The sequence below is a fragment of the Sapajus apella genome, unplaced genomic scaffold (genome assembly GCF_009761245.1).
Source record: "Sapajus apella isolate SASKATOON/1434 unplaced genomic scaffold, GSC_monkey_1.0 scaffold4, whole genome shotgun sequence".
Lineage (NCBI taxonomy): Eukaryota > Metazoa > Chordata > Mammalia > Primates > Cebidae > Sapajus > Sapajus apella.
Genome location: NW_022436944.1, coordinates 25,960,844 through 25,973,715, shown reverse-complemented (window position 1 = coordinate 25,973,715; position 12,872 = coordinate 25,960,844). Strand labels below are relative to the sequence as shown.

The 12,872-nt window shown below is 41.6% G+C and overlaps 1 pseudogene; it reads left to right on the top strand.

The window, feature by feature from the left end:
* The window catches only part of LOC116537871, a 95,238-nt pseudogene extending 91,417 nt beyond the window's left edge, over positions 1-3,821 (top strand).
* The last annotated feature ends 9,051 nt before the right edge of the window (positions 3,822-12,872 follow it).

The window sequence follows — 12,872 nt, the reverse complement described above, 5'->3', positions numbered from 1 at the left end:
CACCAGGTTGTTGTCAAATGGTAGTGTGAACTTGGAGTTGCCAAATATTCAGATCTTTACAAGAAAAGCTAGATATAAAAATTATTACATGTATGCAAGTAATTTATTTGGAAACTGTAAATGAATCAAACAATAAAAGAATACAAATGATACAGCAAATGAATCAAACAAAAGCCATCCATTTGTAAGCTGCCAGGCTATGACCTCCATTCTAGACTCATAGTTTCTTGGAGGCAGTCTTAGACCTCGAATGAGCAGGGTCATTCCTTTGAGATAGGACACGAGCTCTTCAGCATATTCCACAACTCCCTGTTCTTCTCACATCCTGCGATCTTCATTATTCTATATTTTCTGCCTGGCCCCAGGAGATGGCTGTTTGTAAACCAACCCCTCTTCCATACTCTATGACATCGATTGGAATCCATCTGCATTTCTCTAAATTCACCATCAGAGGGCAGGCATGGAAAATAAAAGATGAAAAACCATAGATTTTGCAACTACTGGTACTTTCAGAGAAAGGAATTCAGGGATGAACTATAAAAGTCATTTTGTATTTTTCCGAGTTTAGAAGTATTCTGCAAACATAAAGTATGAGAGTGGGAGTGTTCATGCTTTGCTATAGCTGACCTCTATAAGATTCTCCTCTAAGAATCAGAGCTTGGCATTGCTTAGGGGCCTAGCTCAGGACAACCAAGAACACGGCTTATTTCAGAAATTCTTAAAAATAAGAGATTCCATATGCTCTCTCATAGTCACACTTTTCTGCTGAACACATCTGTCAAAGGCAATCTCTTTGGTGAGAGGCTAAGGAGCAGAGCAGGGATAAGCCAGACTCTGCCAGTGGGCAGTGGGCAATCACAGTGTGCAGTGGCTGGAAAATGTTTAGCAACCACCTCTCAAAACAAGCAAACGAAACAGCTCTGACTTGTAGCATTTGCCAATTTTTATGGTGCAAATACTCGTTCCTTGGCCAACTTTAAGCTGCCAATATGGTGTCACTGAAGAAACACACAGTTGGGAATGCACACAATGGGCTCTTGCCAGCCACCACAAGCCCGCTTCACCACACCACTGACTCCCAGCCCCCAGCTTCATTTCAAAGTTACTGTCAAAGCAGGCCCATCCCTAATACCTGTAGGGTTTCGAATATGGGTACAAATGGTGACCCACATACTCCATGTCTAGCTGTCTAAGGCATAAATCAAACTAACAAACTGTTCACTAAAATACGTCTTATCCTGTCACCTTGACAAATATACCTTCATAACTACCTAGAAGGCCAGGTTTAAATTTAGAATTCTATGCCTGAACATGGCTACATAGAAGAAGCCATCTCTGGCCCTTCATCTCAGGCTAACTCCACTTCTCTTCCCACCCTCCGCACACACAAGTCCTAACCCTTGCTGCCAAGCTCTAACCACACCCTGTGCAAACATCTGCCCCTTGGCCATTTCTTAGGCCTGGGTATGAGCAGTACAGGAGAATAGGCTAAGGGAGAAGGCCACACTCACCTAAAAGTGGACTGGTGGTTATTTGAGAAGGGAATTACAAGTGCCTCCAAGTGCCTGAAGCAGGGAGATGGGGGTTAGGCTCCAAGTGGGCATGGCCTCGTTGTTCTGGGGATTCCTCATTCTATGGGGAGCGCAAAGCCAGACCAAGACCAACAGGGGCCTTTTAAAGTACAGGATTCAGGGTAGAGCACTTTCTCTCCTACTCCTGAGAGTGACTACTGTGCAAAAGTCTCTCCTCTATCATGATCTTCTGATAAACATCCCTTGAGGCTCCTGAAATACCAATCACTCAGACAGAGTATGCACTGGGTACTACAGTGTGCTGGTTCTGAGCTAAGAGTAAAGGAAGGAAAAGATTCTTTCTGCCTCAACAGTTCTTTTTCTTTTCTTTTTTCTTTTTTTTTTTTTTTGAGATGGAATCTCACTCTGTCACCCAGACTGGAGTGCATTGGCGTAATCTTGGCTCACTGCAGCCTCTGCCTACCGGGTTCAGGTGATTCTCCTGCATCAGCCTCCTAAGTAGCTGGGATTACAGGCACCCACCACCATGCCTGGCTAATTTTTGTATTTTTAGTAGAGACAGGTTTCACCATGTTAGCCAGGCTGGTCTCAAACCCCTAACCTCAGGTGATCCACCTGCCTCAGCCTCCCAAAACTGGGAATACAGGCACGAGCCACCGCGCTCGGGCTCTGCCTCAACATTTCCAAAAGGTTAGTCCATTATATTTGGGTCTTCACTTGTACTTTAGAGCAGGGGTCAGCAAACCAGGACCCACAGGCCAAATCCTGCCCACCTGTGTTTGTACAGCCATGACTTTAGGATGGTTTATACATTTTGAAAGGGCTAATCAAAAAAATCAAAAGAAGTATAATATTTCTGGATATGAGAAAATTATACAAATTCTAATTTTATTGTCCATAAAGAAAATTGTATTGAAACACAGCCCTGTTGGTTTACATATTGTCTCTGGCTACAATGGTTGACTGGTTGTGATGGAGAATCTGTGGTCCACAAAGCCTAAAATATTTACTCTCTAACCCATGAGAAAGTTTCCCAACCTGTACTTTAGAGTTAAGTTTCCTTCCTATGATTATACAAAGAAGCTTGGTGGTATGTAGTGTAAGAAGGATGTGAGCCCCTGAGAAGGAAAGCCTAGGAGAGGACAAGGAAAGGTGGAAACCAGAATTTGGGACTGGACAAATTGCAGAACTTTGCCTCCTGAGAAAAGGGCCTGGGCATGTAAGGACAGAAAGAGGAAGGAAAAATGGGCTTGGGACCCTGTCACACTTTATCAACACACAGGCCAGTCTTTGCCTTCGTTTCCCCCATTAATCCCATAAATAGTCTCCATTTGATTAGAACTTTAAATCTCCACTGAGGAAATCACCATAGTGCCTTTGCTGCATAATTAATTAACTTTGGGGTTGAATGGCATTGGGGGCTCATCATTAAAACATCTAGAGCAGCTCTGCCTAGTATAAAGATAATGAGAGCCAGCTAAATATGTCTACATTTTCTAATAGCTTCATTTTCAACAGTAAATAGAAACTGGCAATATAAATGAAGTATTTTACTTACTCCAATATATCCAAAATATTATCATTTCAATATGTAATCAATATAAAAATGACCGAAATTAGCCTATATTCTTTTTTTTACACTAAGTCTTTAAACCTGGTAAATACTTTATACTTACAGCACATCTGTTTGGAAAATCTCACGCTAAATTTTCACCAGTAATACTTGATCTGTATTCATATTTCCTAAAAGTAATGGTTGAAAAAGTAGATTACAGACCCTTTTCACAAGATGGTGCAGAAAGCGAAGAAGGAAACTCCTGCCCCTCCTAAAGCTGAAGCCAAAGCGAAGACTTTGAAAAGCAAGAAGGCAGTGTTGAAAGCTGTCCACAGCCACAAAAAAAAACAAGATCCGCACGTCACCCACCTTCCGGCCACCCAAGCCACTGCCACTCCAGAGGCAGCCCAATATCCTCAGAAGAGCGCCCCCAGGAGAAACAAGCTTGACCACTATGCTATCATCAAGTTTCCTCTTATTGAGTCCACCATGAGGAATACAGAAGACAACACACCTGAGATCATTTGGATGTTAACGCCCGCAAGCACCAGATCAAACAGGCTGTGTGACACTGATACAGCCATAGTCAACACCCTGATTCAGCCTGAAGGAGAGAAGAAGACATATGTTCGACTGGCTCCTGATTACAATGGTTTGGATGTTGTCAACAAAATTGGAATTATCTAAACTGAGCCCAGCTGGCTCATTCTAAATATATGTATATCTTTTGACCAGAAAAAAAAAAAAAAAGAAAAAGTAGATTACATACTCAAAATATTCTAAACATACTTAAGTGTTTTCTAATATTGAATGAAGTTTCAGTTTTTAAATGTAAATTTAAATTCATTATCATTAATATTAAATAAAATTTAAAATTCAGTTTAGTTGTTAAAGCCACATGCCGTTAGTGACTACCGTATTAGACAGAGTGTCTCTAGATAAATTCATGGAAACTGAACCTCCAAGCATTGTTCTCTTTTACTACGTTCTGTCAACAACAGGACACTAATTAATATTTACAGGGCACTTATTCTCTGCCTTTAAGCTCTTCAAGTCACAAGGAACGGGCATAAGAATAGACATACACAGTCATGTGTCACTTAGCAATAAGAATCCCTTCTGAGAAATGTGTTGTTAGATGACTTTGTCATTGTGCAAACATCATAGAGTATATTTCCACAAACCTAGATGGTATAGCCTACTAAATACCTAGGCTATATGGTATAGCATATTATTCCAGGGATACAAACCTGCACAGCAAGTTATCCTGCTGAATACGGCAGACAATTACAGTACAATGGTAAGCATTTGTGTATAAAAACATATCTAAACTTGGAAAAGATAAGGGAAAAATACAGTACAAAAGATTTTAAAAGTGTGACACCTGGATAGGGCACGTACCATGAATGAAGTTTGCAGGACTGGAGTTGCTCTGGGTGAGTCAGTGAGTGACTAATGAGTGAATATGAAGGCCTACAACATTACTGTATATTATTGTAGACTCTATAAAGATTGTACACTTAGGCTATTCTAAATTTATTAAAAACATTTTTCTGCCGGGCACGGTGGCTCAAGCCTGTAATCCCAGCACTTTGGGAGGCCGAGGCGGGTGGATCACGAGGTCAAGAGATCGAGACCATCCCGGTCAACATGGTGAAACCCCGTCTCTACTAAAAATACAAAAAATTAGCTGGGCATGGTGGCGCGTGCTTGTAATCCCAGCTACTCAGGAGGCTGAGGCAGGAGAATTGCCTGAACCCAGGAGGCGGAGGTTGTGGTGAGCCGAGATCGCACCATTGCACTCCAGCCTGGGTAACAAGAGCGAAACTCCGTCCCAAAAAAAAAAAAAAAAAACATTTTTCTTTCTTCAATAATAAATTAACCCTAGCTTACTGTAACTTTTTTACTTTATAAGCTTTTTTTTTTTTTAGAGACAAGGTTTCACCATGTTAGCCAGGATGGTCTCGATCTCCTGACCTTGTGATCTGCCCACCTCAGCCTCCCAAAGTGCTGGGATTGCAGGTGTGAGCCACCATGCCCGGCCAACTTTTTAATTCTTTTTTAACTTTTTGACTCTGGTCATAACAGTTTAAAATGCAAACAAATTGTATAGCCATACAAAAATATTTTTCTTTCTTTATATCTTTACTCTATAAGCACTTTTTTTTTAACTTTTTAATCTTTTTGTTAAAAAATAAGACAAACAAACCCACTAGTCTGGGCCTACAGAAGGTCAGGATCATCAATACCATGGTCTTCTACCTCCACATCTTGTCCCACAGGAAGGTCTTCAGGGGCAACAACATGCATGGAGCTGTCACCTATAATAAGAATGCCTTCTTCTGGCTGAGCATGGTGGCTCGCACCTGTAATCCCAGCACTTTAGGAGGCTGAGGACAGCAGATCACTTGAGGTCAGGAGTTTGAGACCAGCCTGGCCAATATGGTGAAACCCTGTCTCTACTAAAAACACAAAAAAATTAGCTAGGTGCAGTGGTGCACGCCTGCGATCCTAGCTACTCTGGAGGCTAAGGTGGGAGAATCGCTTGAACCAGGGAGGTGGAGGTTGCAATGAGCTGAGATCGCACCACTGCACACCAGTCTGAGTGACAGAGTGAGAATCTGTCTCAAAATAAATAAATAAATAGAATGCCTTCTTCCATAATATCTCCTGAAGGGCTTGTATGAGACTGTTTTACAGTTAAAATTTTTTATTAGTAGAAAAATCACATTCTAAAATAACAGTAAAAATTGTAGTAAAGTAAATACATAACCCAGTAACAGCCATTTTTGTCATCAAGTATTATGTCCTGTGCATAATTTTATGTGCTACACTTTTATAGGACTGGCAGAGCAGCCACAAAGATGTGAGCAGTTCATTGTGCTACAATGTTAGGATGGCTACCGGGTCACTAGGCAATAGGAAATTTTCAGCTCCATTATAATCTTATGGAACCACTGTGGTATGTACGGTCCATTGTTGACTGAAACATCACTGTGTGGCATAAGACTTATATACCTCATCAAGCTAAGAAGTTTACTTTTTAATCTAAGAACAACGGGAACTCAAATTACCAGAATCAGGTAAATCTGGTTTACGCTTCAAAAGGATCACTCTGGGTGGAGTAAGGAAGGGAATGAGGCAAGACTGTAAGCAGAGAGGCTGGTTAAGTGGCTCTGGCAGTCATCCAGGCTCACTGTAACTTCTTTACTTTATAAACGTTTTAATTGTTTTAACTTTTTGACTCTTTTGTAATTGCACTTAGTTTAAAACACAAACACCTTATATAACCATACAAAAATATTTTCTTTCTTTATATCTTTATAAGCTTTTTTTTTTTTTTACCTTTTTGTTAAAAAATACGACACAAACAATAGGGTGGAGACAGTGGCGATGGTGAAAACTGGGTAACTAAAATCTACTTGGGAAGTAGAGAACACAATACTTGCATAGAGAAGCAGAAGTGAGAGAAAAATCAAAGATGAACTCTGAGGTCTTTTCCATGAGCCTGTGGTAGTTCCATTTGCTGAGATGGGGAAGACAGAAGGCAAGCAGGCTGGAGTGGGAGCAGGAGGGAATCAAAAGTTTAGTTAAGAGAACGTCAAGTTTGAGGCACTGAATGGTCACCTCTGGTAGGCAGCTGCATATTCAAACCTGAGGCTCAGCCAGGAGGTTGAGGTTGGAGATGTCAGTTTGGGAGTTTGAGGGACAATTTTGTAGGTCAAGTTGCCTGGGCTAGAGTCCCCAGTTAATTAATTATTAATCTAGTTGTTGCTGTGAAAATACTTTATTGCCATGACTAAAGCTCATAATCAGCTGACTTTAAGTAAGGGAGATTATCCTGATTCAATCAATTGCAAGACCTTAGACGTGGAACTAAGGCTTCCCTAAGAAAAAGTTTTGCCTATGAATGGCAGTTCGCCCCATGCCTAAGAATTGTTCTTCCTGACAGCCTGCGCTATGTAAGAATCACATAAGAAATGCCTTGCAATAAATCTCTTAATATGTATTCTTCCTTGCTCTTTCTCTGGTTGAACTCTGTCTGATATAGGAGTCCTCACTAAATACATAATACAGATGACATCTTATGCCAGGCTTGTCCAGCTTGGTCTGAGGGCTGCATGCCACCCAGAACGGCTTTGAATGCAGCCCAAAACAAATTCATAAATTTTCGTAAAACATTATGGGATTTTTTTTGCAATTTTTTTTAGCTCATCAGCTATTATCACTAGTGTTAGTGTGTCCTACTTGCAGCCCAAGACTATTCTTCTTCCAGTGTGTTCCAGAGAAGCCAAAAGATTGGACGCTCCTGTCTTATACCGTGAGACTGTGAGATCTCCCAGAAAAGAAAACAGAAGGACCAAGGACAGAGCCCAGATGCGCCAACACTTACAGGTCAGTTAAAAGAGAAAAAGAAACTGAGAAGGAATAGCCAATGGTGTGGGAGAAAACCCTTCTGAGTGTTTATTAGGTTTGGCAATACAAAAGTCATTGGCAAACTTAGCAAGAGTGACCATTTCTGTAGAATAGCAAGACCAGAAGCCATACCCCTCACATGCCTTCATCTTTGAATCTTCACGGCAACCCTTAAAGCTAAGTTATCATTAACCTCCTGCACTGTTCAATATTATGAGTGGTGTTGAAGGCTGAAGCTCTGGAGCCCTGAGTGCCCAAGTTCAAACCTTGTCCCCTCTGCCTACTGACTGTGTTACCTGGCACATTATTTAACCAGTCTGTACACCAGTTTCTCACCTGTAAAATGAAGATACTGATAAACCCTCCTTCATGTCATTGCTTTGAGAACTGTATGACTTACACATAAAGCCCATAGAAAGCTCCCTACATAGTAACTATCTACCTTATAACTCCCCTTGTACAGATGAAGGAACTGAGGCTCTCAGAGCTATCTGTAGATTCCAAACTCATAGCAAGGGCAGAAAGATGTCAACCTGTTGTTCTCTAGGACTTCACACCCTTAGTTAGAATTCAAAGCATCATTCCCAGGCAGGGGGCAGCGGCTCAGAATCAGGTTCCTTTGAGAGAGAGAAGTTTCTTCCAGAGTATAAGTAAGCCAAGCGAGCATCAGGATCCAATTAACAAGTAGGACCCTTCTGGTACTTTTGGTCCCTCACGTTCCCAGAGACTGAGATGGTCATTTGCAGATGATATACATACACCTTAACCGTATAATACGAACAGCACATTAAGTAGACAAAAAACTAAACACCTACATACAGTAACCTAGGGGTTTGTCTCATGTTTCTGAACATGGTTATCATCTTCCCAACCTATTCATTCAACTTGTCTAAGTTCTGACTGTCAATCTAAGCAAGAGAGAGGCTCTCTAAAAGACGAGGTATTTATTTGGGAACAGAGAATTGCAATAGGAATCTGCATGCCATGATAAACTATGCCTGTATTCAGGGAGGGAAAGGAAGACAAAGATTTTTAAAGAATGAGAAGGATTACATAATTGCTTTGAAATGATTATCTTTGGCTACAAAGATCAATAACAAGGTTGAAAGCAGTCAGGTTAGACAGGCAGTTACTGGGCAGACCTCTTTGTAGGAGATTTCGCAGAATGGCCCTTGTGCCAGGTTGTGGTTATTGTAGTCTTTTCCGACAGTTTCTGTTATAGGCATACAAGCATGAAAACCCTCACTTCATGGCTTTCCCCAGCTATATTTGTTAGAGCTTTCTTAACAGGACTGACTCCATTTTGATTCTGAAAACTTTCACACCACATTTCTCTTCAGCCTGGCAATGTCTTGCCTTTATCAAGGTTATTCATTCTTTGTGAATGTTCCAATTATTTCCAGGATACTAAAAAATAAACTACAGCAGGCAAACATAATTACTATGAATAAACTCTTTAGGGAAGCAATAGGATGTTCTATATCCAGAATCAAAATCATGTTTGCCTATTGTGTTTACATCAAGCTAAATCATGTTTACCTTTTACCTATCAAATTCCATTTCTGGGAATTTATTGTGAGAAAATAATTCGAGAGAAGAAAAGGAAGTAATAAGCATAAAGATGTGTTATTCAGTTAGATTTTCATATCTCTGCAGCAATTTGAAAATTATTTTCTCTCTAATGTAAAATTTTTTTAATCTCAAACTATGTCTGGACTCATCACATAACAGAAACTATACAAAAAAATATGCATGCAAAGTGAAAGGAAATAACAAAGAACATTGTTTTGGGCCATCTTCTCTCAACGGTAGCTTTGTTACCTTAGATGAGAACTTCATCTCTCTAAAACCCAGTTTTCTCATCCGTAATATGAATTTAATACTAATCAATATCCATTAAGCATTTTTATTTGTTTTGAGACAGAGACTTGCTCTGTCACCAGGCTAGAGTGCAGTGGCATGATCTCAGCTCACTGAGACCTCCACCTCCCAGGTTCAAGCAATTCTCCTGCCTCAGCCTTCCGAGTAGCTGGGACTACAGGCACACACCACCACGCCCAGCTAATTTTTGTATTTTTAGTAGAGACGAGGTTTCATCATGTTGGCCAAGATGGTCTGGATCTCTTGACCTTGTGATCTGCCTGCCTTGGCCTCCCAAAGTGCTGGGATTACAGGTGTGCACCACCTCACTTGGCCCCATTAAGCATTTTCTATGTGCCAGGCACTATGTGTGCCAAGTGTTTTACAGCCCTAATTTCGTTTAATCCTTCAGTGATCCTGTAAACGACTCTTGCCTTCTTTTTCCAGATAAGGAAATTAAAGCTCAGAAACATGAAGTGACATATCCAAGATCACACAGTAAAGAGGAAGCCAGGTGCAGTGGCTCACACTTATAATCCTAGCACTTTGGGAGGCCAAGGCAGGCGGATCACCTGAGGTCAGGAGTTCAAGGCCAGCCTGGTCAACACGGTGAAACCCCATTTCTACCCAAAATACAAAAAATTAGCCAGGCATGGTGGTTCATGCCTGTAATCCCAGCTACTAGGGAGGCTGAGGCAGGAGAATCGTCTGAACTCAGGAGATGGAGGTTGCAGTGAGTCAAGATAGTGCCACTGCACTCCAGTCTGGGTGACAGAGTGAGACCCTGTCTCAAATAAATAAATAAATAAACAAATAAATAAATAGAAACCATATTCATGCAATTAGGAAAACAGAAACCACTCTAGATATTTTAAACAAAGAGAAATGCAGACCAGGAATTGGTTATAAAGGTGTTGGAAGGAGAAAAAGAAAAAAAAGTCTCCAAACGATTAGCAATTACAGAAAGTCACTACTAACCCTGGGACTGAAGAAGAGGGAAAATTGCGTCACCCGGGGCCCAAAAACATTGTGCCTCTGCGGCCGCCATACCCAGGCGTCTGCACCCGTGGGTCACAGCCTTTGCCTCCATGGCCCCACTGCGGACTCCAGCCCAGGAGTCCCCACCCCCATCCTGTGACTCCTAAAGGCATTACCAGAAACTGAGAATAAATGGCTTCTGCCTTTCTCTCACCTGCCAGTCTCCCATCAGTGCCTCCTGTTGGAAGAGTCTAACAGAACAAGCTGGAAAGGATTCTGGGAAATGTAGTTTGCAGGGTTTCAGCCTAGAGGAATATAGATGGGCAAGCTGATTGGGGACAGACATATCTAACCCATAGGCCTTTAGACAAAAGTGATCGGAAAGAAAAAAGGAGCAGCAACGTGGGGGGAAAAATGAAGTTTTGAAACTCACACGATTACTGTAAACATTTATTACCTTCTATCCAGTCATTGGTTGACCTGCCCATTACTAATCCATGGGATTATGTGGGGCTGTATCACCTCCTATTCCACATGGGAGGACAAACCACCCAAACACATCAATCCCTATTTCCTGTCCCCTTGAGCTGTGATTGGTTCACTGGCAGGTATGTGATCCAAACAGGACTATTCACAGCCAGTTTTAGGAAATGCTGGGGATAAAAAGTATCTCTTACTTTAAGAGATTATGAGCCATAAGAATCCTATAAGCCTGAAGCTGCTGGATCATACTCCTGCCGTGGAAAGAGTGCCTAATTGGGAAAATAATGTCAGCTTTTTTAGCCACTGTTTCAACTACGCGTTAGTGTTGGACCTCAAATAAATTAAAAACCCTAAAACAGCTGCTTCTGCTTCTCTCTAAAATTTTATCCTCAAAACTTTCTCATGTGAAATGTTGCTAATGCAGTTCCCCTCAATCTAATCCTACACAGTGGAATTTTTCTTCACCCTAAATGCAGATTCAACAAGTTCAGTGATTTCCTTGCATAACCTTCTAGAGTTTCACTCAAGAGCTGCCCTCACAATATGGGTCCCTGCACTGTGACCCTACAATTATGTGCTTTGGGAACATCTGTAAATAATTACTTTGGATGGGGTTCAAGCAACCTTCTACTGAGTCCTGTTGTATACAGAAAGGTGTCTGTGTGATGTTCCAGTATGTTTGTTTGCTTAGTGATAACAGGGGTCACCAAAGCCTGAATCAAACCTAAAAACCACAGCCTCTCGCCCAACCACTAGATGAAAATTAGGACACCTTGTATGCAACCAAATATTTTTGGAGTATCCTATGTCTGCAGTTTTTGATATGGTATTTATATAAGTGGAACTCTTTCTGTTGCAGGTAACAAAAACCCAAATCAAACCAGTTTAAGCACAAAGGGGAATTTGTTATCCTTTGTAAATGAACATTGGAGGAAATCCTCAGGTGTGCTTAGATTCAGGTGGTCAACTTCCCCTAGCAGGAGTCTGTCTCAGTCTGTCTCTCTCTCTCTCTCTTTCACCTCTTAGAAGCCCCTATCTTCTTTTCTTCTTTATTCCTGAAGTCACCGTGTTGCAGTTTTGTTCGAGCATCTCAGGCAAGTGCGGGCCTGGTATTTGGTCAGAGCACACCCACAGGTGATGTGCCATTCAGGAATTTATTCTTCAAGCAAGAGGTGAAAAAAATGCAAGGGACATAGGTGGTGGCCTACCAAGGATGGCGCCATAGGAGCCATCTGCCCCAGCAGGAAGGGAACTTTTATCACTGACATTGTTTAGAATCACTTGCATTGATGATAATAAAAGGCAGGCTGACTTTTGGTTAGGTTTATTGTTTTTTAAAGTTATCCACAGGCAATGCTCTCTTAATTCCTGCATTCAGTCTGTTGTTCCCACTACCGTGTTTTTGACTGCACCACGATATACAGGAGTCCCTCCTCTCCCTCAGTACACCTACTGGAAGAGATTATCATCAACCACTGCTTTACCTACCACCTCCTGGCTAGTGGCTTCTGAACCTCTCTCTTCCTTGGTGGGATCATGCAGCTCTCTAAAGCACGTTTCCATTTAAACATCCCACTATGTCTGATAATGGACTCTACCTCAGCCTCTCCCACTGTGATTCAGATCTCAGAAGATGCCTCTATATAACAAGCCATGAAGAGAGCTGTCAGGAATGTGTGAGATGCATCCTCATCTTTAAAACAAGTCAAAGGGCCTCCCTCAAACTGCTCCTTTTAGGGGCTTTTCAGAGACAAGGCTCTCTGCTGAACATGCTATGGGGCTGACTGAATGTGACCTGGCATTGACATCAAGTTATTTATTCACAAAACCCCTTTGCAAATATCCAAGACACATGGAGCTTAAAGTTTCCCCCACTGCTTCTCTGACAAGAAAATGAACAGAACATAAGTCGTGTTCCTCACTTCTCGCCCTTTGTTCCTGCCTAGACTCTTGCCTTCCTGCTAATATGCAATATCCAGGCCTGGAGGATTCATTAAAGAATGCCTGCAGAGTTTCCCTAGAGGCCTCCTATGTATAGCTGGGAGGCC